This window comes from Petaurus breviceps, unplaced genomic scaffold, assembly GCF_028583685.1.
Source record: "Petaurus breviceps papuanus isolate PSGF00001 unplaced genomic scaffold, PetGlider_PUasm1.0 90417, whole genome shotgun sequence".
Lineage (NCBI taxonomy): Eukaryota > Metazoa > Chordata > Mammalia > Diprotodontia > Petauridae > Petaurus > Petaurus breviceps.
The window spans coordinates 1137559-1160877 of record NW_027187245.1 but is presented as its reverse complement, the minus strand read 5'-3'; the positions used below and the strand labels follow the sequence as shown (position 1 = coordinate 1160877).

General features: G+C 38.4%; 1 pseudogene; it reads right to left on the bottom strand.

Annotated features, from left to right (window-relative positions):
- The window catches only part of LOC138177464 (WD repeat-containing protein 82 pseudogene), a 39851-nt pseudogene extending 17815 nt beyond the window's left edge, over window positions 1–22036 (bottom strand).
- Window positions 22037–23319: the final 1283 nt, after the last annotated feature.

The window sequence follows — 23319 nt, the reverse complement described above, 5'->3', positions numbered from 1 at the left end:
TATTACAGTTACTGCTATTACTATTGTTATGGCTATTACTGTTATTTAGTAGTCTTATGACATCCTGGATTTTGGGACAGAGAGTTAGCTAGAAAGAAGGAATTTGGGGCTTCTAGACACCATTCCAATCAACTTCAATGTTACAGGATACATACGTACATGAGTCTATGTGAATGTGGCCAAGTCACTTAAACTCCCAAGCTTTCAGTTTTCTCCTTTATATATTGGGGCTAAATTTTATGACCTTTGAGGCCTGTTCAAGCTATGAAAATCTATGATTCCATGAGTGAGCATATGAAAATTGCCTTTTATAGATTTAATAGTAGACAATTCAATCTTAGTTACAAAGTTTGGCTTAAGCACTTAGTGAGTACAAGAAGTGAGGTAGAGAGGATAGTCAGGAAGATGTGGCTCATAGTTCACCTTTGACACTTATCAGCTGTGACCTTGGGTAAGTCATTTAATCTCTATATGCCCCAAGTAACTCAAATAAGACATGAGTACTGAGTCAGAGAGGAATAGGATCTGTGGTTTGTGTTGTGGGGAAGGAGGTTCCACACTGAGAGCTTTCCAAACTAAAGAAATCACAGATCCTTAAGTAAAAAAAAATGTGCAAGGGTGTATTATTAAGCACTGAGGATCCAAAGACATAAAGTAAAAGAGGTCTGGTCCTCCAGATACTCACATTCTAGTTAGGGATACAACATGTACACATAAAAGTAACTATAATTGGATGAGCAAGAAATCAATACTAATTGGAGGATTGGGAAAGGCTTTCCATAGGAGGTATCAATTGAACTAAGCCATGAAAGAAGCTAGGTGGGGGATGGCAGCAACCTATGGGCTGGGGATGTGCTTGGAGGCAAGGGAGGGAAAAGCAGCAGCGGGCCTGCTGAGGTTTCTAGGCTAGGATTCAGAAAAGCATAGCTTGGATTAGAGGAAGGGAAGAAAGGCAGAGGAGGCTGCCAGCAGTTACACCAAAGGGGAGTGATTTCCAGGTATTACTTACACTGCTATGAACAAATGAATTAGATTCAAGGAACATTTATTAAGTGCCTACTATGTGCTGGGATGAAGCAGCTAGGTATCTGGAGGTGGTGCAGTGGATAGGGCAGTAGGCCTGAAGTCAAGAAAACCTGGGTTTAAATGTGACTGTGGGCACTTGTTACCTATGAGACCTAGGATCACTCAGCCTCTCTTTGCCTCAGTTTCCCCAACAGTAAAATGGGGAAAACAACAGCATCTATTTCCCAGGGTTGTTGTGAAGACCAAATGAGATAATATTTGTAATATTATTGTGCCTGGCATGTAATAAAATGATTTTTTCCTTTCCTTTCCCTCCGTCTACTTTGTGCAAACTGACGCACGTGAAATATGCCAAGGTATCCACCAGCTGTACCTTTGGGTAACAAGCAGCTTTAACTCCATGGTTAAGGTGATGTCCTAAGATGCATAACCATAACTAAATCTAGGTATAGCATGACAGTCAGAAGGTATCTAGTCAATGACTTAAGTGAATAAGGTGGCTGAAATGTATGATGTACTCCTCATGGTCAACCTCCTTGATGCCACTCCTCAAAAAGTGCTCAGTGTGACTCCCACTAATTCCTTAGAGAATTCGAAGATCTGTAATTGATGAATCTCACCTTCCAGACTGGGTAAAGTGGCAGAAACAATGACTGAGTGGGATCACTTCAACTTAACTTAGTTTCTGTCAGAAAATAATTTGATGCTGACCTACTGGTCAGTGGTCCACACAGGACTTTGCACAGAGAATGCTTGTAAACTGAATGGAATGGAATACTTTGGGGGGGGAAACAAAGGCACATATGGACAAGGAGGGAGCCAGTGAATGGCATTTGCTGGGATTTTCAGAAAGACTTGGAAAAAAGATTCCTTGTCCGACACTCGTGCGCTATTTTTTTAAGAGCCAACATAGGATTGGAAGTCAACATGGAAACGAAAAATTATGGAAGTTTCTGCTCGGAATTGTTGCAAAAGTCAAGAAAGCAGCAGAAGGATTAGAAGAGCAGTGAGTTCATGACAAGTTTTTAGAAAAAGAAGGAAATTAATGATCTGAACACCAGAACCTGGTGGGAAACGTGACCAAGCTTCTAGAAAGGGCTGGTGCTGAGGTGGCTGTTGGACTTCCAACCCAAACCTCCAGGGAAACTCAAAGACTGCCACCCTGAAACTCTGGCAAAGGACTTTACTAAAATATGGGGATGGAAAGGGAAAAACGTAATGACTTCGAAGAGACCACCAAGTAGACAAAAGATGATGTAAGGAAGCAGAGCCAGCTGAAGCTTAAGGGAGAGTTCCGGTCTAGGGGTCACTAAAAGGATCATGTAGAAGGAGACAAGAGGTACACTTGTGCCAGAGCATGAAGCAAATATCAGACTGTCTGGCAATGGTAAGAGTACTCCTCCAGCACATCACAGGGGGAAGATGGAAAAGCCATTTTGCTAAGAATTGACTTAGAAATAAACTCTGACTGAATTGGCCATAGTGATTTTCCAAAAATCAATATTCTCCAAAATCAGGCCTGCCCAGGCAGACCTAAAAAGCTTACCATAAACATCTGGTGAAGTGTAGTTAGGAGACAGGTTTACTTGATAGTTACAGTCATTGTACTCATATAATACTCTAAGAGGCCCACCAAGTTTTATAGAGTTCACACTCATTTGGTCCTCATGATAACCCAGGGAGGCGGGTATAAAGAACATTATTGTGCCTATTGGACAGACAGACTAGGGAAGTGACGATCAGATTAAATGAACTGTCACTAGCCCCATAGCTAGTCAGTGTCAGAGGTGAGATTAGAACACAGGTCTCTCCTGACTCCAAATCTAGTGGTTTCTGACCTACACTATCCTGCCACAGACTTCTATTTATTGCCTCTCATAACGTTTAAAAGATGTACAAAATGTGAGAAAAGACAAAACTGATGACAGTGCTATAGCAAAGGCAAAGAAACGTAAAAAAGAAAACAAATGGAGAAAATTCTACAGAGTGGAAGAGTTTGTCAAGGATCTCTGGCAAGGAGCCCCACGTCTTGTTGCACTGGCTGTATCCCTTTTTTATCACTGGGGTGTACAGACCCAATAGGGAAGAAGACTCAGGGGGAACATGATAGCTGGGGGGGAAATGCTTTGAGGTCCTTGAAGGAGGGCAAGGAGGGAGCAAGTCCTTAAGGATCAAAAGAAGTTCCCTAAAAGATAACTCTATAGAGACTGATATTAGAGGATTCAAAAAAACACAAAAAACAAAAAATGAAGGTGGATCATAAAGTCTAATAGAGAAAATAATTAATACAACATACAAAGAGAAGAGGTAGAGGAAAAGGAAAGCAACGTGACCTGCGTTTTACAATGAGCCTATGAACACATCATATATGAAGCAAAGAAAGGTCAAGGGAATTAATGTATTTTAGAGGAGGGCGGGGAATGCTGGAAATGTGAAAACATCTGCTCACACACACTGTGCAACTGTAAAAGAATGTTGGCCAGGAATGGATCTGGCTAGGGGAGAAAGAGATTAGGAAACCACATATATAAGGAAAGGGCATATGGGAGTGCCCTTCCCCCGCCCCAAACCAAGCAAATCAGCAAATTATTTAGTGCTTAGGAAAATGAAAAAGTCAGCAAATTAGTTCTGAGGACAATGTATAGAGCAGGAGAACAGGAGAAAAAGAAAGACAATTTCAGCTTATAAAGAAAAATGTTAAACACCAAAAAAAGAACTTTTGTAATGTGAAAGAAATTTTATTTTTTACTAGGCAAAGAAATATATGATTAAAAAGGAAAGCATTTAAATATATAGTACAAAATTGCTGTTTTACAAATTATGTTTTTTATTTTAAATACATTTTGCCAACCCAAACCCAAGGAATATCTTTCAGATACTGGGCTACTTGAACAAATAAATGAATGAATACACGAACAAATGAATGAATAAATGAAAAAATTACTTACTAAGCATTTATATGTGCCAAGCACTGTGTTAACTTCTAGGGCTATAGATACAAAAGTAAGACAGTTCTTGGCTTCAAGGAGCTTACATTTTAATAAGGGCTGTTACTTGCTAAAAATGCCATCATCGAAGTATTTTAGAAACCCAGGTCAAAGAAAAAAAGAGAATGGAGTACAAAAACTACCACACATTTTTGTATTTGTATGTAGGGATGTACTCAGTTTTCCAACATACAGAAGGCAGAAAAGTAAATGCACATGACAAAGTAATTAATGGCTTTTTCTAGACAAAAGAGGCAAAAGTAGGAAAAGCAAAGTGTAGGCAATCATTGACAAAGAAATATGTATGTTATAGCTAACAACAAACTATTTTAAAATGTCAAAAGCAGGAGAGAATAATTAGAAAGTTCATGAATCAGGATTCTATCTGTATAAAATTTTGGTTGTGAGGCATCCTTTTTTTTAACTTAAGGAAAACCATACCCCTATTTAGTAGTGTCATTAATGGAAATTGCACACTCAGTCTGTGTCCCTCCTCTGAAATCATAGATGTTCTGATGTGCAAACATATTTACATCTACTCCTAGGCATTCATAATTAATTAAAGCAGAACATCTATTTTTAGAACAAATGATTAACTTTGTGAGTAGGAATGAAAATATAACCCTAACTAATAATAGTCTGGGTACTATTCTTGCCTGCTGCCAATGTTGACAAAAAGTCCAAGTTGGAGAGGACTTCAGACACCATCTGGTCTAATGACTATCTGAGAAGGACTAGAACATTGCCAGCAAGTAGCCATCTAGGCTCCTCTTGAAGTCCTTCACTGAAGGGGTAGTCACCATTCCTGAGTCTATCTCCCAAGTAGAAAATGGAATATTGTTTTGGGAAACAAGTCTCCTTTGAGTATTCCCCACTTATAAGCCCAGCCCTATGTCATGTTGAGGGGACTAAGGACTCAACAAGGCTAACAACCATGTCACAAAGAGCTGGCAAAGCTTCCAGCAGAGGCTAGGCATCTCAGTGCCTGGTGTTTTAGTCCCAGTCTAGCTAAGTTTGGAAACTTTGTCACCAGATCATGAATCTTTCTGGACATACCAACTCATGCAACTCAAGTGTCCAAAGTGGCCAAGACCTGGAGCTCAGGAAAGAAATTTAAGGAGGAAGACTTCAGTGAAAATACACATCATGATTATTTTTTGAAAGTCTGTGTCACTTCTTCCCTGGGACAAAAATCATTTGAAATAGAATTCATTACAAAGGAAATATAAACAAACACACATATACACATAAATTATACACATGCATATATACACATATATTCATACATATACACACTCACTACTGAAAGCAGGATGAATTTAATTATCTCAAAAGATTGCTTCTATGTTAGATTCATCTGATAGTCTTCGATGTAACCAGTGCTAACTGAACAGGCAGCTGGTCCAGGTGTCCCAAAAGGTTAATCAGATGTGCAAATACATCATACATAGAGGATATAGGTTTAAATTGGGAGGTCTGAAGCCCATTTTTAATTTGCATGCATTTAAGGTGCTGAATTGTTCCCCTGGGGCATTTGCCATCTCTGGGAAACAATTTCATTATATTTGGAATTTGGTTTAGAAATCTCTGTGGTATATTTAAAGGCATATTACTAAGCACATAATTAAACCTGTTCAGTGTGTATGTCAACCCACTTATAGAGAGTGGAAAGCTTTTCATGGATGTTTGTTTCATTCTAGTACTATGCTGTGAGCCAGGGTCCCATCCTTAGAGGAAATATTCCTGAAAACCACATCTAGGTATTTTGCCTACAATAGTACTTCTGGGTTGAATAACAGTTTCCCACAATCACTGACTCTCTGAGGCAGAAGAGGGCTCAAAGGTCATACAGTTAAACTTGTCTCTGCATGTTTACATGGCAAACTCCCTGGGAGCAGGGCTTGTTTTGTATTTATTTCTATAACCCAGACACCAAGTAATAAACCTTGCACACTGCAAGTATTTAATAAATGATGAAGGACTGAAACAACTTGACCTGAAGACATCCTTGGATCCTCCCAGCTCCCCAAAGTTTCTGAGTTTGCAAGCCTGGCTGTGGAGGAGAAAGACTAAAAATGCTCCTTTTCAAAGTCCTACCTAGAGAGGGTCACTGCGTTACAGCAGAGAGAGGGCCAGATAAGGAGTCCTAGGTTCAAATCCCACATCTGCTCCTTCCTAGCTGGGTCACCCTGTTCAAGAGCCTTAATTTCATAGTTTTCTATTTGGTAGAATGGGGATAATAATAACTATTTCTCAGGTGTGCCATAAGGTTTAAATGATAGAAGGTATGTAAACCACTTCGTAAATTTCCAAGCAGTGTAGAAATCTTAGTTGACATTGTTATCAAGTAATGATTCCAGAGGAAGGGACAGTGATTGGTCCAGTGATTTCAGTGGGTGAGGAAACTGTCAATGCAGCTGGGCACTCTGCAATTTCTACTCAGAGTTGCCACTCTGGGCAAGCAAGAGGTGAAATGATCTGCCTAGGATCACAAAGTCAGTTGTGCGTGTGTATGCATGTGTGGGTACATATGTATGTGCGTTCATGTATATGTATGCACAGGTGTGTGTGTGTGTATGTGTGTGTGTATGTGTAGGGGGCAAATTGAACCCAGATCTCCCTGGTTCTAAGGCTGCCACTCTATCCACGCTACTTCTCTAGTTATTTTCTAACTGGGTATAATACATGTTAGCTATTTTTAATCAGTCTGAGAAGGTCTAAGTACCAAACGATGCTCACTGGAAATATGCTCAGTAGTCAATGAACCCAAGAAGGACATGAAGATACAACAAAAAAGAAGGTTAATGGCAAACTGTTCCCGGAATGCCTTTAGGGTTTCTAGGGCTACAAGTCAAATGTTATTTCACTTTTTGAAAATTTCAAGTTAAGACTGATCATATATCTACCTTAAGGAAACACTTTCAGATCATTCTGTTTATGTTAGATTTGTTTTTATTTCCCCCAAAGATGGTAGATCTTTACAAATTCCTGCATTTCTAAGTTTTTTCCTGTGCATTTTTACACAATTAAAACTCCTCTCTTATATTTGTTTATTTATTTAATGTTTTCATCAAGCAGTCATCGAAGAAACATTTGGGTATTTAAGCAATGAAACCTATGAAATGCAAATCATCAAACAGCTGGTAAAAAAAAAAGTTTCAAGGGTATAGATATCCTAGGCAAAAATACACTGACATAGGATTTAGTTGGATAATTGGAAACAAGAGAAGAGAACCAGGGGGATCCAGGGCAGAATGGGCCTTCTTTGAAAAGAATTCAGTCTCTCCCTTCTTTTTCCCAGTAGAGTTCAACTGATAAGAAACAGCTCAAAGGCAAACTTCTGAGAAGCATTGTTGGCCTTAGTCCAGCCCAAAGGACTGTTAGACTCCTTAAACTTGTAATACTTAAAACAACCTTGTGAGAACTGAACACACATGCTCAGAAGAAAAGAAGGAGGCCTTCAAGGCCCAATGTTGTACGACTGGGCCCAGAAGGGCTTGGAGACCCTCAAAGATTCAGTGCTAATGACACAAAACAAAATAGCCATGTAGACACAAAGGAAATGCGTGAGCCAACTGAGATTTGGTAAAAGCAAGTAGAGATCAGAGCAAGAGGAAACAAGGTCAAGTGAACAGAAGAGAATTCATCATCCTGGAAGAAAACTGTCCAGATCACTAGCCTAAGGGGTCTTATGAACAATAAAAAAGCACGTGTGCATGTATATAAATGTGTGTATATATGTACATGTGTTTATGCATGTGTATTTTGTATATGTCTATGTGCATTCATGTGTATATACACATGTGTGTACGCATATGTGTATTAGGGGCCAAAGAACAAGAAAAGAAGGGAAATGATAACATTACAAAAGACAACAGAGGAAAGGCAGAACAGCTTTACTTTGGTATTTATTCTATTTTCTCAGCCAAGGAATATTATCTGTGGATCAGGAAGAACAGAATAAATATGGTTAAGGGAGAGTTGAGAAGGAGCCTATGAGGTAATTACCAGCTGAGGAAATCTCTCATACCAATGCAGGTCATTACTTTCTTTATAACACATGTATGTGTACATTTACCACACACACAATATGTACATATGCATATACATATGTGGACATACATGTGTGTATAGAAATAGAGAAATCCCTAGAAATAAATGAAGATACATACATATAGGGGAAGAGGACCCCAGCCCTACCCACTCCTGCTGAGGGAAGGCAGTAAGGCACCTAGATGACTTCCATGTGCCCCAACCCAACCATGGCCCAGGCTATGAAACTTCTACCTTTTGCTGCCCCACCTGATCTCCATTCTCAGGGGAAAAGAAGAGCAAGAGGTACCTTCTTTCTGTCACTGTGTGTGTCCCCCAAAGGCGCAAGAGCCATCTGTACCAGCACAAGGCAACTTCCACCTCCTGCTTCCACCCTGCTCTTTCACCAACTGCCTGCAAATGTGTTTCTGTCCTGCCTATCCTCAAAAAAATACTCAACTTTATCCATTCCCAGCCCCCTCCTTCTACAAACAAAAAGCTCCATCTCTGAGTCCCAATAATTTTCACTAGCTACCCTTCATGCCTGGAATGCTCTCTATCCTCAACTTCACCATCTGGCTTCCTTCAAATCCCAATTAAAACCTCATCTTGTACAAGAAACTATAACCTCTCTTGATGTTAGCACCTTCTCTCTTTTAATTCTTCCCTATTCATCCTGTATATAGTTTGTACAGATTTGTTTACTTGTTTTCTCCCCTATTACACTGCGAGCTCCTTGAGAGCAGGGACAGCCTTTTGCCTGTTTTCATATCTCCAGTGCTTAGCACAGTGCTTGGTACATAGTAGGCACTTAATAAATGTTTACTGACTGACTGACCTATGCACCTATGTAACTGTAATGAGCTCAATGAGTTCAATTCACCAGTTTTGGCTACGTACATGCCAGGTTTCTAACATAAGTGGTATATACTGCTGTATAAGATAACTGAGGTGCTGTGATTTTTTTTGGTCTTTTTGGAGGGTGGAAGGCAGGGCAATTGGGGTTAAGTGACTTGTCCAAGGTCATACAGCTAGTGTTAAGTGTCTGAGGCCTAATTTGAACTCAGGTCCTTCTCACTCTAGAGGCAGTGTTCTACTCACTGTGTCACTTAGCTGTCCCACTGTGATCTTTTTAAAGAGCTTGGTGAATAGAAGAGGTACTGCAGGACTCGAGTTGGCTGTATGGTCATTTCTATGAAGGGAGAGTCTATAACCATGATACAGACTTTGGAAGGAAATGGTAAAGCAGGAACCAAGGAAGATAAGATTAGTAATGATCTTATTGGTGAAGAGCATTCATATGAGGGGCATGATAGCTGTCTTTGAATTAGTGAAGTAGTGAAATTGAGACTAGATTTGTTTTTTGACCTAAGGGAATATAGACAAGCAATGATTAGATGTTGAAGCAAAGCAGATTTGTCTATGATGCAAGGAAAAAACTCCTCTCAATCTGTCAATGACAGTCAAAAGTGGAATGGATCACCTTGGAATGAAGTAGATTCTTCACTGGAGGTCTTCCAGTGGAGCCTGGATGACTACTGACAGAATATGTTGTAGAAACAATTCTTACTCAACCAGTGGTTGAAATAGAGAATCTTTGCTACCTCTTCCAGGTCTAAAATTCTGTGATGCACTGGCTACCATTTTGTTCTCTCTGTCTTTGTGTCTAAGTCTTTGTTTCCCCACCTCCCCACTCCAACGATCTCAATTTCTGAGATTAATAGAAAAGGAAGGCAAGGGGGAGTCTCAGAAGACAACAATTATAGGGCAGGATGTGGAAGATGAATCAGTGAAAGACATGCATTAAGAGAAGTCAGAGGGGTGGCCAGGTAGCACAGCAAGTAAGAGCACCGGCTCCATTGATGGTATGACCTGGGGATTGAATCTGGGCTGAGATACTTAGCACCACACCCAGAAATAACTGCCCGTAACCCCAATTGCTTAAAAAAAAAAGAGAGAAGTCAGACAGGTTGATTAAAAACTAGGAGAAAGGGGCAGCTAGGTGGTGTAGTGAATAGAGCACCAGCCCTGGAGTCAGGAGGACCTAAGTTCAAATTCCACCTCAGACACTTGACACTTACTAGCCATATGACCTTGGGCAAGCCACTTAACCTCAATTGCTCTGCCCTTCCCCTTCCAAAAAAATATAAAACAAGAACTAGAAGACAAAGAACTGATGGAGTCTGAGTGAAGATAGAAGCATACTTTCTCTTTGTTTTCTCTCTTTTTTGTCTCTTTCTTTCACAACATGACTAATTTAGAAATAAGTTTTTGCATGACTACACATATATAACCTATATCAAATTGCTTGCCTTGTCCTTGGGGACAGGGAAGCCAAGAGAAGAAAGAGTAGGGAAAGAAGAGGAGACAATAGAGGTCACCAGGGCTTAATGATGTACAGAGGTCAAGGGGGAGGAGGGCTGAGAAAAATATAACAATATTTGAGAGCTCATACAATCATAAGATTTACAGCCAGAAGAGACTTCAAAGGTCCTCTTTTTCAACTTTCTCAATTTGAAGATGGGGTAAAAGATCCAGGAAGGTTATGTAATTTCCCTAAGGACATATAGATAATAGAAATCAGAGACAAGATTTGAATCCAGGTCTTCTTAAGAGATCTTAGCCAACTTTAGGGAATACAGTTTCATTAGCCTTGTCTGCTTTTTTCTTAGTTCTTCTAATTCCTATACAAGTCCTTATGCTTACTCTTTCTTTCATATTTCATACTTATACAAAAACGTCACCTATTAACAGTAACGTCCAAAATGGACAGAACATTCTTGGTCTCAAAATTAATTTCTAGGTCTTCTGAGATACTAGAACAAAAAGTACTGTCTATGGTCAGAGGAAGGGGTTTGTACTGAGCTCCCAAAGAGAGCTTTTGAAACTGTATACGATTTGATTTCATACTGTATTTTAAAAAAATCCTCTTTGTCTGCAAATGGGTTCCTCTGAGATCATTATGTCCTCCATTAGAAATTCTTAGATTCTGATCTCGTTACAAATAACATTTCTGATATCCCTGAAGAGAAAAAGGCTATGGTGTAATTTGAGAAAGGGGGAAAAACAGAAAGATAAAATGTAGTTAATGAAGTAATTTGGAAACAATTTCCTTTAAATGTCATTAGTAATGTTTTGTCATTTATGCATCTTTATAGCAACATGCACAGAAACAAATACCTCTCTCTGTTTTCTTTCCAGATTACTTTTCCTTGAAAACTGGGGTTGGATAATCCAGGGGGTTTGTACCTTATATAAACCTTGACCTGTATACTATTCCCACCCTGAAAGAGAGGGGGTCAGCCAGAGAACCCTTACCCCACTGTGTGTACTGCCAGTTCAAGGAACTATTCTAAAGCTCCTGCAAACCAGAAGAAAATGGACATTTCCGATGCCTAGGCAACTATTAAAGGTATCAGGCAACAGTGAATTTTATAAAATATTAATGAAACCAAAGGAGAGATGACAGCCTCTCTTTATCACCGAACACTTTATCAGTGATAGCGATAACAGTTCCACTTGCCTAATACTTTTAAAGTGCAAATCACAGAATTGGCACAGTGGTGGGGTATCCTTGTTGGAGAGTAAGGGATTTGAGCAACCTGGCCACGTACTAGAAGTCTCCCTCTGCTAAAAGACTCTTCATGTGCCTTGCTGCCACATTCAATTCTCAGAATGATGAGGAACAGTAAGGAGAAATGTTCAAGTGGACTTAATTTGTACATGGAAAATCTGGTCAGTGAGCTGGAAGTAACAGCAACCTCAGGAAACAGTGATAAAGTCTTCTTTGAATTCATAAAAGGTTAAGGAAGAGAATGCAGCGCATAGTCAGATATGTAGCCTGGACGGTAAGAACACAGAGTTCAAAGATTGAGGGGAAAGTAGGTAAGATCCTCAGGTCTGAGACTCTCCAAATGGAAGATGACTCAGGATGGACAGGAAGCCATAAACAATGAAATTTTGATAACACCATGACACCACAAAGGATCCTAATGAAGAAGCAAAAGAAAAAGGTCTAAAGAAAACAGGGAATTCTCTCATGAGCTCCCAAACAAAAGAGAGGAGAGACACATAACCAAGGAGGAAGAGCAAAGATGGCCGTAGTTCTGTAATAATGTGTGTTAGGAAAATACCATCTGTCCTCTTGGAAGTGACTTTTCAGTCCTCTTAATATTATTAGAAGCAGTTAGGTGGCACAGTGGAGAGAGTGCTGGGCCTGGAGTCAGAAAAACCTGATTTCAAATCCAGCCTTAGACACTTACTAACTGTACGACCTTGGGCAAGTCACTTAAGCTTTGTCTGCCTCAGTTTGTTCAAATGTAAAATGGGGAAAATAACACCACCTACATCCTAAGGTTGCTGTGAGGATAAAAAGAGGCACGTAGTGCTTAGCAAATAGTAGGCACTATATAAATGCTAGTTATCATTGTTACAATAATAACTATTATTTAAGTCTGTAAAACGTTCTTGTTTTTCTTCCCATGTGGTAAAATTGTAATGATAGGGTTCTGAGAGACTGTTCATCTAGAGGCACCTGAGTGACATTGAGTCATGGAAGAGTACCTGGAGAACGAGGTAGGCTGGGGCAACCTGCTATCAAATACCTCTTTCAGCTCATACAACTAGCTGAAAGTTGGAGGTATCCTGCGTGAGGAAGTAAGAACTTAGAAACAAACAAGGGATATGAGTTTTGAAAAAGGAAGAGAAGGAAGTCTATTCCTGTTATGCAGAGGAATGAGTTATAATGCAAAAGAGCGAGTCTCAGGGCTGAAATGACTGGTACTGTCTAAGTCAACATTTTTTATGAATGACATGAATGAAGTTGTTGATGTCATGCTTATCAAATTTGATGAAGAAACAGTACCTGGAAGTATAGTTAGTCAACTGGGTACCAGAATTAGAATTTTTGAATCTCTTCAGGCTAGACAAATGGACCAAACTTAATGAGAAGAAATGCAGTTAAGATAAATGTACAGTCCCACATTGAGGGTAAAAAAGTCAACTACACATCTACAGGACCGGGTTTAATGGCAGTTCATATGAAAAAAGACACAGAGATTTGAGATTAGCAACTAAAAACCATATAACCAACTCTTAAAAGTAATTCTGCTTTCTTTCAGGACCACCCATAAATCCGTTCAGTAACAGAGACTATCTTATTAATAGTCTTTTGTCCCAACATGTGATTTCATTAATGTAAGTAACTCCAGATGAGGAAAATTTCTCTATCCAATGTGATCAATGGTAATCTTACGCAATTTGTAGTCTTAGAGACTAGGCTGTACATGTTGGAGGCCATCTTAAACTCAGGCCTTCCTCACTTTTAAGGTTGGCCTTCTTTCCACTATGTAGTGCTCCTTCCTATTAATAGTGGAATAGACTGCAATACTGCTTGCCTTTCACAGCAAACAGTCTTTTCATTATATCTATGGATTTCAGATAACTCTTTTCCCCAAAGAAGAGAAATGTTCAATGCCTCAGTGGGAACCAATTTAGCATAATTTAGATTTGTAAGTTATAAACTGGACAGCTATATCAGAATGTTTTATTTTATTTTTATTTTGTAGAAACTAACCATGATTTTATGGCTGTGGTTACTGATATAAAAATAAAAATAAAAATTTTTTGAAACAATCAAAATTCAAAATGATTGTGATGGACTACAACACCAGACTATCATAAACAAAAAATTACTCAACAGAGATTACATTAAAGTCTTAATATGTAGATGAAAAACAATCAACGACAACAAGAAGGGGTTCCAGGAGATTTGAAATGATGGCAAATTCATGTGCCAAAAGACCCGGGGGGCTCAATGCCAAAAGACGTGAATAGTCGATGTTGGAGAGGTTGTGGAAAGATTGGTACATTAAAGCATGGCTGTTAAGAGCTGTGAACTGATCAATTTGGAACTTAACTAAAAAAGTGACAAACACACCCATATCCTTTGATTTAGGGATCCCACTGATAGGCATATCCCCGAAGAAGGTCAATAACAAGAAAGGCCTCATATACGCCAAAATCGTTACAGCAACCCTTTTTGTAGTAGCAAAGAACTATAAACAAAGCAGGTACCCATTAACTGGGGAAGAGATAAACTCTAGTATGTGAATGTACCAAAATGACAAGATCCGAGATCCTTTCAAGCATCAAAATATATAGAACTTGCTAATACTATTCAAATTACAATCTGGATCTTTCACGGCTAGGCTTCAGTTCCATCCACTGCATAAATGCTTCCTTTGTGGCTACCAGGTATTAGAATTCTCTTCCACCTCATGTTAACCATTTATTTACTTGTCTATATCTTTATCTACATATATATCTTCAAACATATTTCTCTCTCTCTCTCCCTGCCTCTCCCCACCCCAACAGGACATTCTTAAGGCCACTGACTTTCTTTTTACCTTGGTAACACTAGTGACTAGCACAGTACCTTGCACAATAATAGATACCTTGTAGATATAGTTTAAATTGAATTTCATTCTCTTGAGGACTAAATCTTCCTGCCATTGAGTCTAAAAATCAGGTCATATGGGAAAAAGATGTCAATTGAGATTAAGAGAGGTGAATGACTGAGAGTCTACCTCTCACCCATCACATGGGAAAAGTTGGCAAAAATGACCAAGACGAATGTTAATTTACAATGTTTCATGTACAAATGATAAGCCTCCACCTTTCATCAATAGCTCTTTTTGGTTTCAGCTGCATGGAACATCATGTACACATATTGGGTATCAGTTTCCTTTTGTGTATTGTCTCCCCCCATTAGATAATAAGCTCCTTGAAGTCAGGAGCTGTGGATTTTTTTATTTTGGAGCCCCATGTTTATTAAAGGAGAAGGAATGGCCATTTATATACCTCCTGATAGATAGATAGATAGATAGATAGATAGATAGATAGATAGATAGATTATACAGATTATATAGCACTATGCAAAGAGCTTTTAAAAATATTATCTCATTTGACCCTCACAACAACCCTATGAGATAGTTGCTATTGTCATTCTCATTTTACAGGTTCAAAAAACTGAGCAAAACATGCATGATTTGTTCAGGGTCACACAGCTAGGAATTAGGGAATTGGTTCAAATCTGAGGCAGGATTAGAACTCAAATCTTTCTAACTCTAGAACTAGGGCTGTGCCACAAGCTGACTCAGAATTAGTCACATTAATACACTGATAATGTAGGTGTGGATTGGTCCAGTTACCTTGGAAAGCAATTTGGAAGTATTTACAAAAAAGTAATTAAGTTGTGCATAACCTTTGACCTAGTGATACCACTGCTCATTATATACCCCCCAAAAAAATAAAAAAAAGAAGGAAAGGATCCAATTGTACAGAAATACTTAGAGTATCTCTTACCAAAGTAAAAAAAAAAAGCTGGTGGGGTGGCTATGTGGCACAGTGAATAAAGCACCGGCCCTGGAGTCAGGAGACCTGAGTTTCAATCCAGCCTCAGACACTTAACACTTACTAGCTGTGTGACCCTGGGCAAGTTACTTAACCCCAACTGCCCTGCCTTCCCCCTTCCAAAAAGCAAAAAAAGCTGGAAACTAAGAGAATTCCCATCTATTGAAGCATGACTCAATAAGCTGTAGCATATTAATTAATGGGTAATATTGTACCATAAGAAATTATAAAATGGAAAGTTTCAAAGAAAATTAGGAAAACTTTAGAATACTGATCAATGCAATGACAAATCAAACTTTTTTGAAGATCAAAGATGAAGCGTGCTAGTTTCCTCCTGCCACAGAGGTAAGAGATTCAAACAGAATGGGACAAACATTTTAGGACATGGCCAATGAGGGATTTTTAAAAATTTGACAGTACATGTTTATTATGAGGGCTTTCTTTTTATTATTGCTTATTTGGAAGGGGAAACAGGAGAGAAAGAAAATAAATACTTATTATTTGGGAAAAAAATAAAATAAAATTTGGAAAAAAAGGACAGCTGAGTGGTAAGCCTACTACCTTAGAAGAGCAATACATAAATACATCTGCCAAATAAAGTTAACAAAAAGAGCATAGAGAGGAAAAAGGAAATACTCTTCCCAAGCTAATTCCCATAGAAAAGCAACAGAAGGCCCCCTGTCCACTTCACCGTCCTGCCCGTCAGTGGTGTCATCATTTACTGTTTGCTCGCCTCAGGGCAGGCCATGTGCTTCATGTTTCAGGTAGTTCTAGTGCCAGCTCCCCTTGGCAGTGATCCCACCAGTGAAGTTGTTTGTGTTTTCCTTATTAGTGTATAAGCCCCTTGCAATCAGGGTGTGCTGCATTTTTTGTACTTCTGTCCCAAGATCACAGCACACTGCCAGGCACACAGTAGGTGCTTAAAAAAATAGTTGTTGGATGATTGAATGGGATGGGAAATTATGGACAGTAATACTTAAGATATTAGTGAGAAGTAGAAAGTGAAATAGGACGCAGGAAGGAAGTAGAATAATTCTTGGTGAGAGTCAATGAAGCCAGATTGTTCTAGAACCTTTAAAGATGAAAGTGGAAAGAGGACAACAAACAGATGTCTCCAGCACCCCTTAAGTGAGAGCAGGTCTGGAATATGTCCAGCCCCAGTGGTGGATACTAATGGATTCGATTTTTTTTTTATGAAATTAGATAAAATTATTCTTACTTCTTTGAGAGAAAAAAGAACTTATAAAGATTTGTTGACGTGAGCTTTTACTATTTTTGTCGTAGCACATGTCAATCATGCTCACAAGGTAGGCAGCACATTCCTCACAATCACCCCACAAGCATCGCTATCTTCATTTGACCGTGCAAGGGTCACAGTTAGGACTACAATCCCAGTCCCTGAATCTCCCTAACCAATGGGCTCCCCACTCTATCCCCACTGCTCCAGACATCTTGCAATCAGTATTCCAAGTCCATTCCTCTAAAATCCTGGGGAATTCTTTCTTAAAGAAAATAAACATTGAGTAAATAAATCATTTAAAGAAATGTTAATTGGTTTAACATCCGCATGGTATATATAGGAAGCCAGTTTTGATTCTAGGAATGTAATTTCTCCTGAAAGTAAATTTGTGGATACCACAGAAGTCGTTGTCTCTTAGGTGCTTAGAAACAGGCAGCTTGCTAGCCTGTATCATCCTCTGATTAGATCCCTGTAGCCTGTGTGCATTTACTTTTTGCTCCAGGTTGTGTCTGATGAAAGAAAACTGACCCAGACTGCATTGACATGAGGGAAATGGCGTGCTGCACTATGTCAGGGCTTTACACTTAGGCAGTAAAATTTTGATTAATCAGAAACCCAATAAAGAGAGCTTTGAATTTGCCTGTTTTCTAGCCCTGCACGTCCATACTTTGCTTGGTGGAGGAAGAAAACAAAAAGCTCATTTACTCAGTTATAGAACCTCCAGGATATCTCCTGCTCCATGTACACTTCCTTCAAGTTCTAAAATCCTACAAGCTTATGATCCCAATCTCTTGCACCATTTGGATAGATGAGAAATTTTCAACCTGGCACCCAAGGGAATCTGTGGAAAGATTTCAGTGTGTCTGTGAACTTGGATGGGAAAAACTGCAGTTCTATTTTTACTAATCATTGGTTTCCATTGTAATTCCATGTATTTTAACTATTTAAAAATATTCTGAGAAGGCGTCAAAGGCTTCACCAGACTGCCAAAGGCATCTATGACACAAAAAGATTAATAGTCCCTAGAACAGATATATTCCTTTACAAAGATAACTGGTGATGAGAATGATGAACCAAATTTCCTGATAAATCTGAATCAGAGTCTCACTAAGGTAAGAGAGTACTGGAATGAATTTCCAAATAGTTAGTTTAAAGCTAAGGAAAAGTTTTTCTGATTTCTCAATTACTCCAAAGTGCATTCCAGTACGGTATAATTTTATGGCATGATATAATACATTTCTGATATAGTTCTTCTTTCCCTAAAAGAAAAAGGCAGGCTTATCCTCCTCCTTAATTATGGTGAAGCACTTTTTTTCAGTATTAAATATTTTCTCTGGGGCATTTTGCCATACTCAAGTGTTCAACAAAGAGAAAACATTTGAAACTCACTGCATTTGGATACCAAAAGCTTAGCATGAGACGTCACTAAGCCTCATCAAACCTAGCTCCATAGATGAAAGCAAGAGGCTACCATAGAGACGTGAAACAGAACTCTCAGTGTTTCTATAATAATCTGTTCTCATCCTTTTTTGACCATGAAGATGATAACTTACCCTGGGCCTTGAACATATCAGAATCTGATATGCTCTAGTGACAAAATGGAATAAAATAAAATTGTGAAGGAAAGCAGCAGGTGCCCAAAATACATATAGAAGATAGCTGTAATGGAGATACAATTTTAAATGGATCAATTTGCAAGCTCCCTCAAAGATAGGAAGATTCCAAAAGGATGGAAAAGATCATCGAAGGTAATAAGACTGTCCTGCACCCCCACCCCAACAAGAGGTGGCCACAACACTACTGGTAACTATTGACTAATATACTTTCTCATTTCTATGAAATCTTGATAAGAATGCTGTATACATGGATTAAGGATATTCTTAAATGAAAAAATATGAGAAAAACACAGACAGGTTTTTGCAGGCGACTTCACAGCTGATTATATTTTCCCAGTAATGCAACTGAGAATATAGGCTCTAACTGCAGAGAATAAAGAATTCACCTCCATTTATTGTTTGTTGAATATAAAAAAAACATTTGGCAAAATAGAGTAAAATGGAACCTTAGAAGTAGTTTTTCAACATGTTGTCTTTCATACATAGGTTAAAACCTCATAAGACTTCATGCTAAATGCAACCATAGAGACTACACTAGTCAATGGTCTTTCAGGTATCAGTACCAACTGAGGTATGGAAGAGGGAGATGGGGCCCACAAAGATCCTTAGCTCTATCACATGGGACATCCTCTGAAAAATTCAAAGAGAGGTAGGATTCTGGCCGAGGTGAGGTTCTGCAGGTACTGATGTTTATAGATGACACGGCATTAATTGCATTAACCTCCAAAATACTAGAGCACCTTCTCAAAGAGACCCACAGCCTGAATGAAAGAGATTGGGTTAGCAATCCACACAGGAAAAAAAACACAAGTATAGAGATGGAATGCATGAGTTGAATATGAAGGGATGATAACTAAAAAATAAAATTAAGAGGTGAGAGAGGAATTTATTTGGAGAAGGAAAAAGGGAGAAATAGAATAGGGTAAATTATCTCACATAAAAGAGGCAAGAGAAAACTGCTACAATGGAGGGGAAGAGCAGGAAGGTGAAAGGGAATGGGTCAACCTTACTCCCATGGAATTTGGCTTAAAGAGGGATTGGGGGACAGAGTAGTTAGATGCAAATATTTTTGAAAAGGGATAGGGTTAAAGGAGGAAAAGAATAAGTGGGGGAGGGGATAGGATGGAGGGAAATGTGGTTAGTCTTTCACAATATGACTACTAGGGAAATGTTTTGCATACCTACACATGTATAACCTATATTGAATTGCTTGTCTTCTCAATGGGGGTGGGTGAGGAAGAAAGAAGGGAGAAAATCTGGAACTCAAAGTTTTAAAAATAAATGTAAAAACATTGTTGTTACATGCAACTGGGAGATAAGATATACAGACAATGGGGTATAGAACTCCATCTTGCCCTACAAGAAAGTAAGGGGGAAGGGGGAATGGGAAGTATGGAGGGATATAAGAGAGGGCAGACTGGGGGAAGGAGGTTATCAGCATGCTTGCCATCTTGGAGTGGGTGGTAGCAGAGAGATGGAGAGAAAATTTAGAAATCAAAATATTGTAGAAATGAATGTTGAAAACTAAAAATAAATTAAAAAATAGAATTGCAAGAAGGAATGCTCCTGGAACAGCTAGAAAGATGACTAAAGAAGTGGTTGTTTCTGAGCAAAGTTCCTGTCATATAAAAAAAATGACAAAATACATCAAAGTTAAAAAGTTAAAAATAACAAAAACAAGGATAAAGGAGAGAAATTCTCAAAAGGAAACATCACAAAGAAACCGAGGCACCAAAAAAATGAGTAAACAAAAAAACAGAGGCTCTTGTTGTCTCCTCTACATATAATTTATCTAGACCAGCTACTTTTTTCTCTTCTTTGCTTTTCTCAATAACATTTCCATTTCCTCAAGAAGCAAATCCAAGAATACAATGTTGTGGTCCTAACATGGCAATTCAACTGTCCTTAATGGTTGAAAAGAGTACATACATACATAATACATATGTGTGTATGTGCCTGCAAATAAACAAAGAAAACCCCTCTGCCTTCTTCTACATGTTTGGTTTCATTTGATTTGGTCTTGGTGCTCCTTCTAACCTCATCCTTAAGTGTTCTTACCATGACTTTATGGATTTGAATTTTTCACCAAGGATTATTGAAGCTAGTTTCTGTCTTCACTATTTTTCACCATTTTATGAGTTGATATTGCTAAGAATATAACACTGTCTCCAAAAAGATACTACATATGAGCTGAGAGGCGAACTGGCCCAAGTCTGAAAAAGGGAGCAGTTTAAAGCTTCTGTGCAGATGAATAATGGGACTGGGTCATTGAGTGGCTGACTGGAGGAAGGTAAGAGAAAGGAAGGTTGGTCATGGCAAGTACTGAATAATATCATAAAATATAAAACTGTGAGAATTATACTTGAAACAATTGTTATATACAAAGATGGACCAACAACTTGTTGAAGCAAAGGTCAAAATTAATGCAAAGCCTAAAGAGAGAAGAGAAATGAGAAAAATAGGTGGCATTCTATTAAATCAATTTGACATTTTTTTTTAAAAAGATGCCAAGAATTGGGAAATGGAGGTAAGGACACTGACTAATTATTCCATAAAGAAAATTAATAGATATAAATCAATTACCATATTAAGGAGGCCAAGAGTTTAAAAACCAGCTGACATAGCAAACATTTACTTATTAAGTGGAAGAGACACAGCAACAAGGGGCATCACTATTTTAGAATATAAACTATTTTTAAAACTTACGGAGAAAGGTGGTAGAACATAATAAGCTTTATCATCTCATAAAACAACAAGAAGCCCTGGGGAGAAAAATCAGTTTAACAAAACCTCAGTGAATGACTCAGATAAGCAAAGTCATCGTGAGGTCATTTAAGAATAAAACTAGAAGGAGACAAGGGACAAAAGGAAGATGAAACAAATCTAAAAAACATGTTTATGAAAAAAGTCTTGTTCAGCATCAAGGAGAGTGGAGTCAAAATATATAGACTTTAGTATCATAGTTCCAGATGTGCTTATGGAGGGGATATAAGAGGCTGGTGAGAATAAAGATGGGAAAAGCAGGTAGATTAGACTCGGAGTACACCTGTCTGTGGTAAAGACAAAGTAATTTTTAGGAACAGAGAAATGAATTCTCAAGGCACATGAAGGAGGGCACAAGGCAAAAACATAGAAATATTACGGCCCTAATTAATACCAAATGAGGCAAGTAACTAAAAAGACATCAAAACTTATCCACAAGGCTATCTTCCCATCTAGTTAATTTTTTTTTATAAAAATAACACACACACATACACATACACTTTGAAGACTTTCTTGAAGAGGATATGAGAAGCAAATAGGCAGGCTATTGAAAACTGTCTTCTATAGTAGTACCCATCTGTATAATTATATAAGCAGCTGGAAAAACTTGAAAACACAAGATATCATTCTCCTTATTGTTTGATCAGACACAGTATGTGACTTAGGAAACAAAAACATCAGCTTCAAAGTTTTTCTCCAGTAAGGTATCTCCCACACATATTTATGAACCATGTAAAATATCTTGAAAGACATAACAGCAGACATAAAGCTGTTAATAAATCCTTTAATCATTAATATCAAAAGGAATATAAAATAGGAATATGTATACTCACCGAATTGGTTTGCCAATGTCACGGAGGAGGTCCGACACACAGGCCAAGTTTACAAAGGGTTAAATAGAGATCAAAGGATTTTCCACACGCTCTTATTTGTGGATGACTTTGTGCTGGTTGCATCAAGTTCCAGAACACCACAGAGCTTCCTGGAAAAGATCCATAATCACTCAAGATCATTTGACCATGCTATCCAGATAGTGAAAAAGAAACAGATGAAGGGTGCCAATTTTCCAAATTGTGATATGTACTTGGACGCTTGGATGGACAGCCTAGAGAGCTCATGCATCAATATGTTTATCCACTTGTCAACATGTCTATATAATCTACCTTTATATCCTACGCTATTTGAGAAGGGGTGCTAAATGGACAATGATTTGAGCATGGGATTATGTGGAAGGTTGTCTTTGGGAAGCTGCAAACTCGTGAGTGACTTAAAACTTCTTCTAGAAATAAAGACTCATTTAAAAATACTAATATTCATCAAGTTATATGGTATGGCTGTTGAGTCATGGAACACTAAAATCTCCTCCAAAAAAAAATTCAAAGCATCAAAAGGGCAATGGAAAAGTACACAGTGAGGGTGAGTGGGCCATTAGACATTATAAAGAAGGAAATATTAAGGAGAACCAGAGAAATTTATGTCATGCTGGAAAGGCCTATTTGAAAAACATAGGCTGCTTCCAGGTGAAAGTGAAGAGTAACTGGTGGGTCCCATGCTCCACTTGTTTGATTGACTGATGATATCAAAAGAACTGAAGGAAGGTTCCCAACATGTTAAGTGGTCTTTCTATGGTGAACTTCTGGGGAGATACAGAAAACAGACATAAAGGATGGATAGTAATGAATGATTTGTGATTTCTGGTATTAGAGGGAATAGTCATTGATGCTATCACAAATCCATTTGAGGATACTGGGTGCTTAAGTATTTGTGGCTTTGCAAAATGCTTTAAATATAGTCTTTTGTTTAAGTGTAACAAACTAACCCTGAAAGGATTAGATTTAGTGGGGCTTAAATGACTTGTCCAAGGCCATGCAGCAAGCATTAGACACTAGATACAAACCTCGGTCTTCCTAACTCTTAAGTCTCAGTAGCATTCAGCCCATGGCATCACATTGTTGGCACACTTAGGTTTCCTTTTTTTCCCATTAAATATGTTTTTTTCTTTAAAAGTTGTTATATTGATATCCTTTGTTTTTATATCTTGGTAATCCCCAGCTATATCCCTCTATCAGCTGCAATGAACCCATTCTTAAAGAAAACAGTAAAAATAATTGATAAATTGATCATGTGAGATAGTGTAGGCAATACTCTGTTTATGTGGTCCCCCACCGGTTAGCCAAGAGGAGGGAGGCATATTTTACTATCTATTCTCTGGAATCAAAACCAGTCAGTATAATTTTGTCGC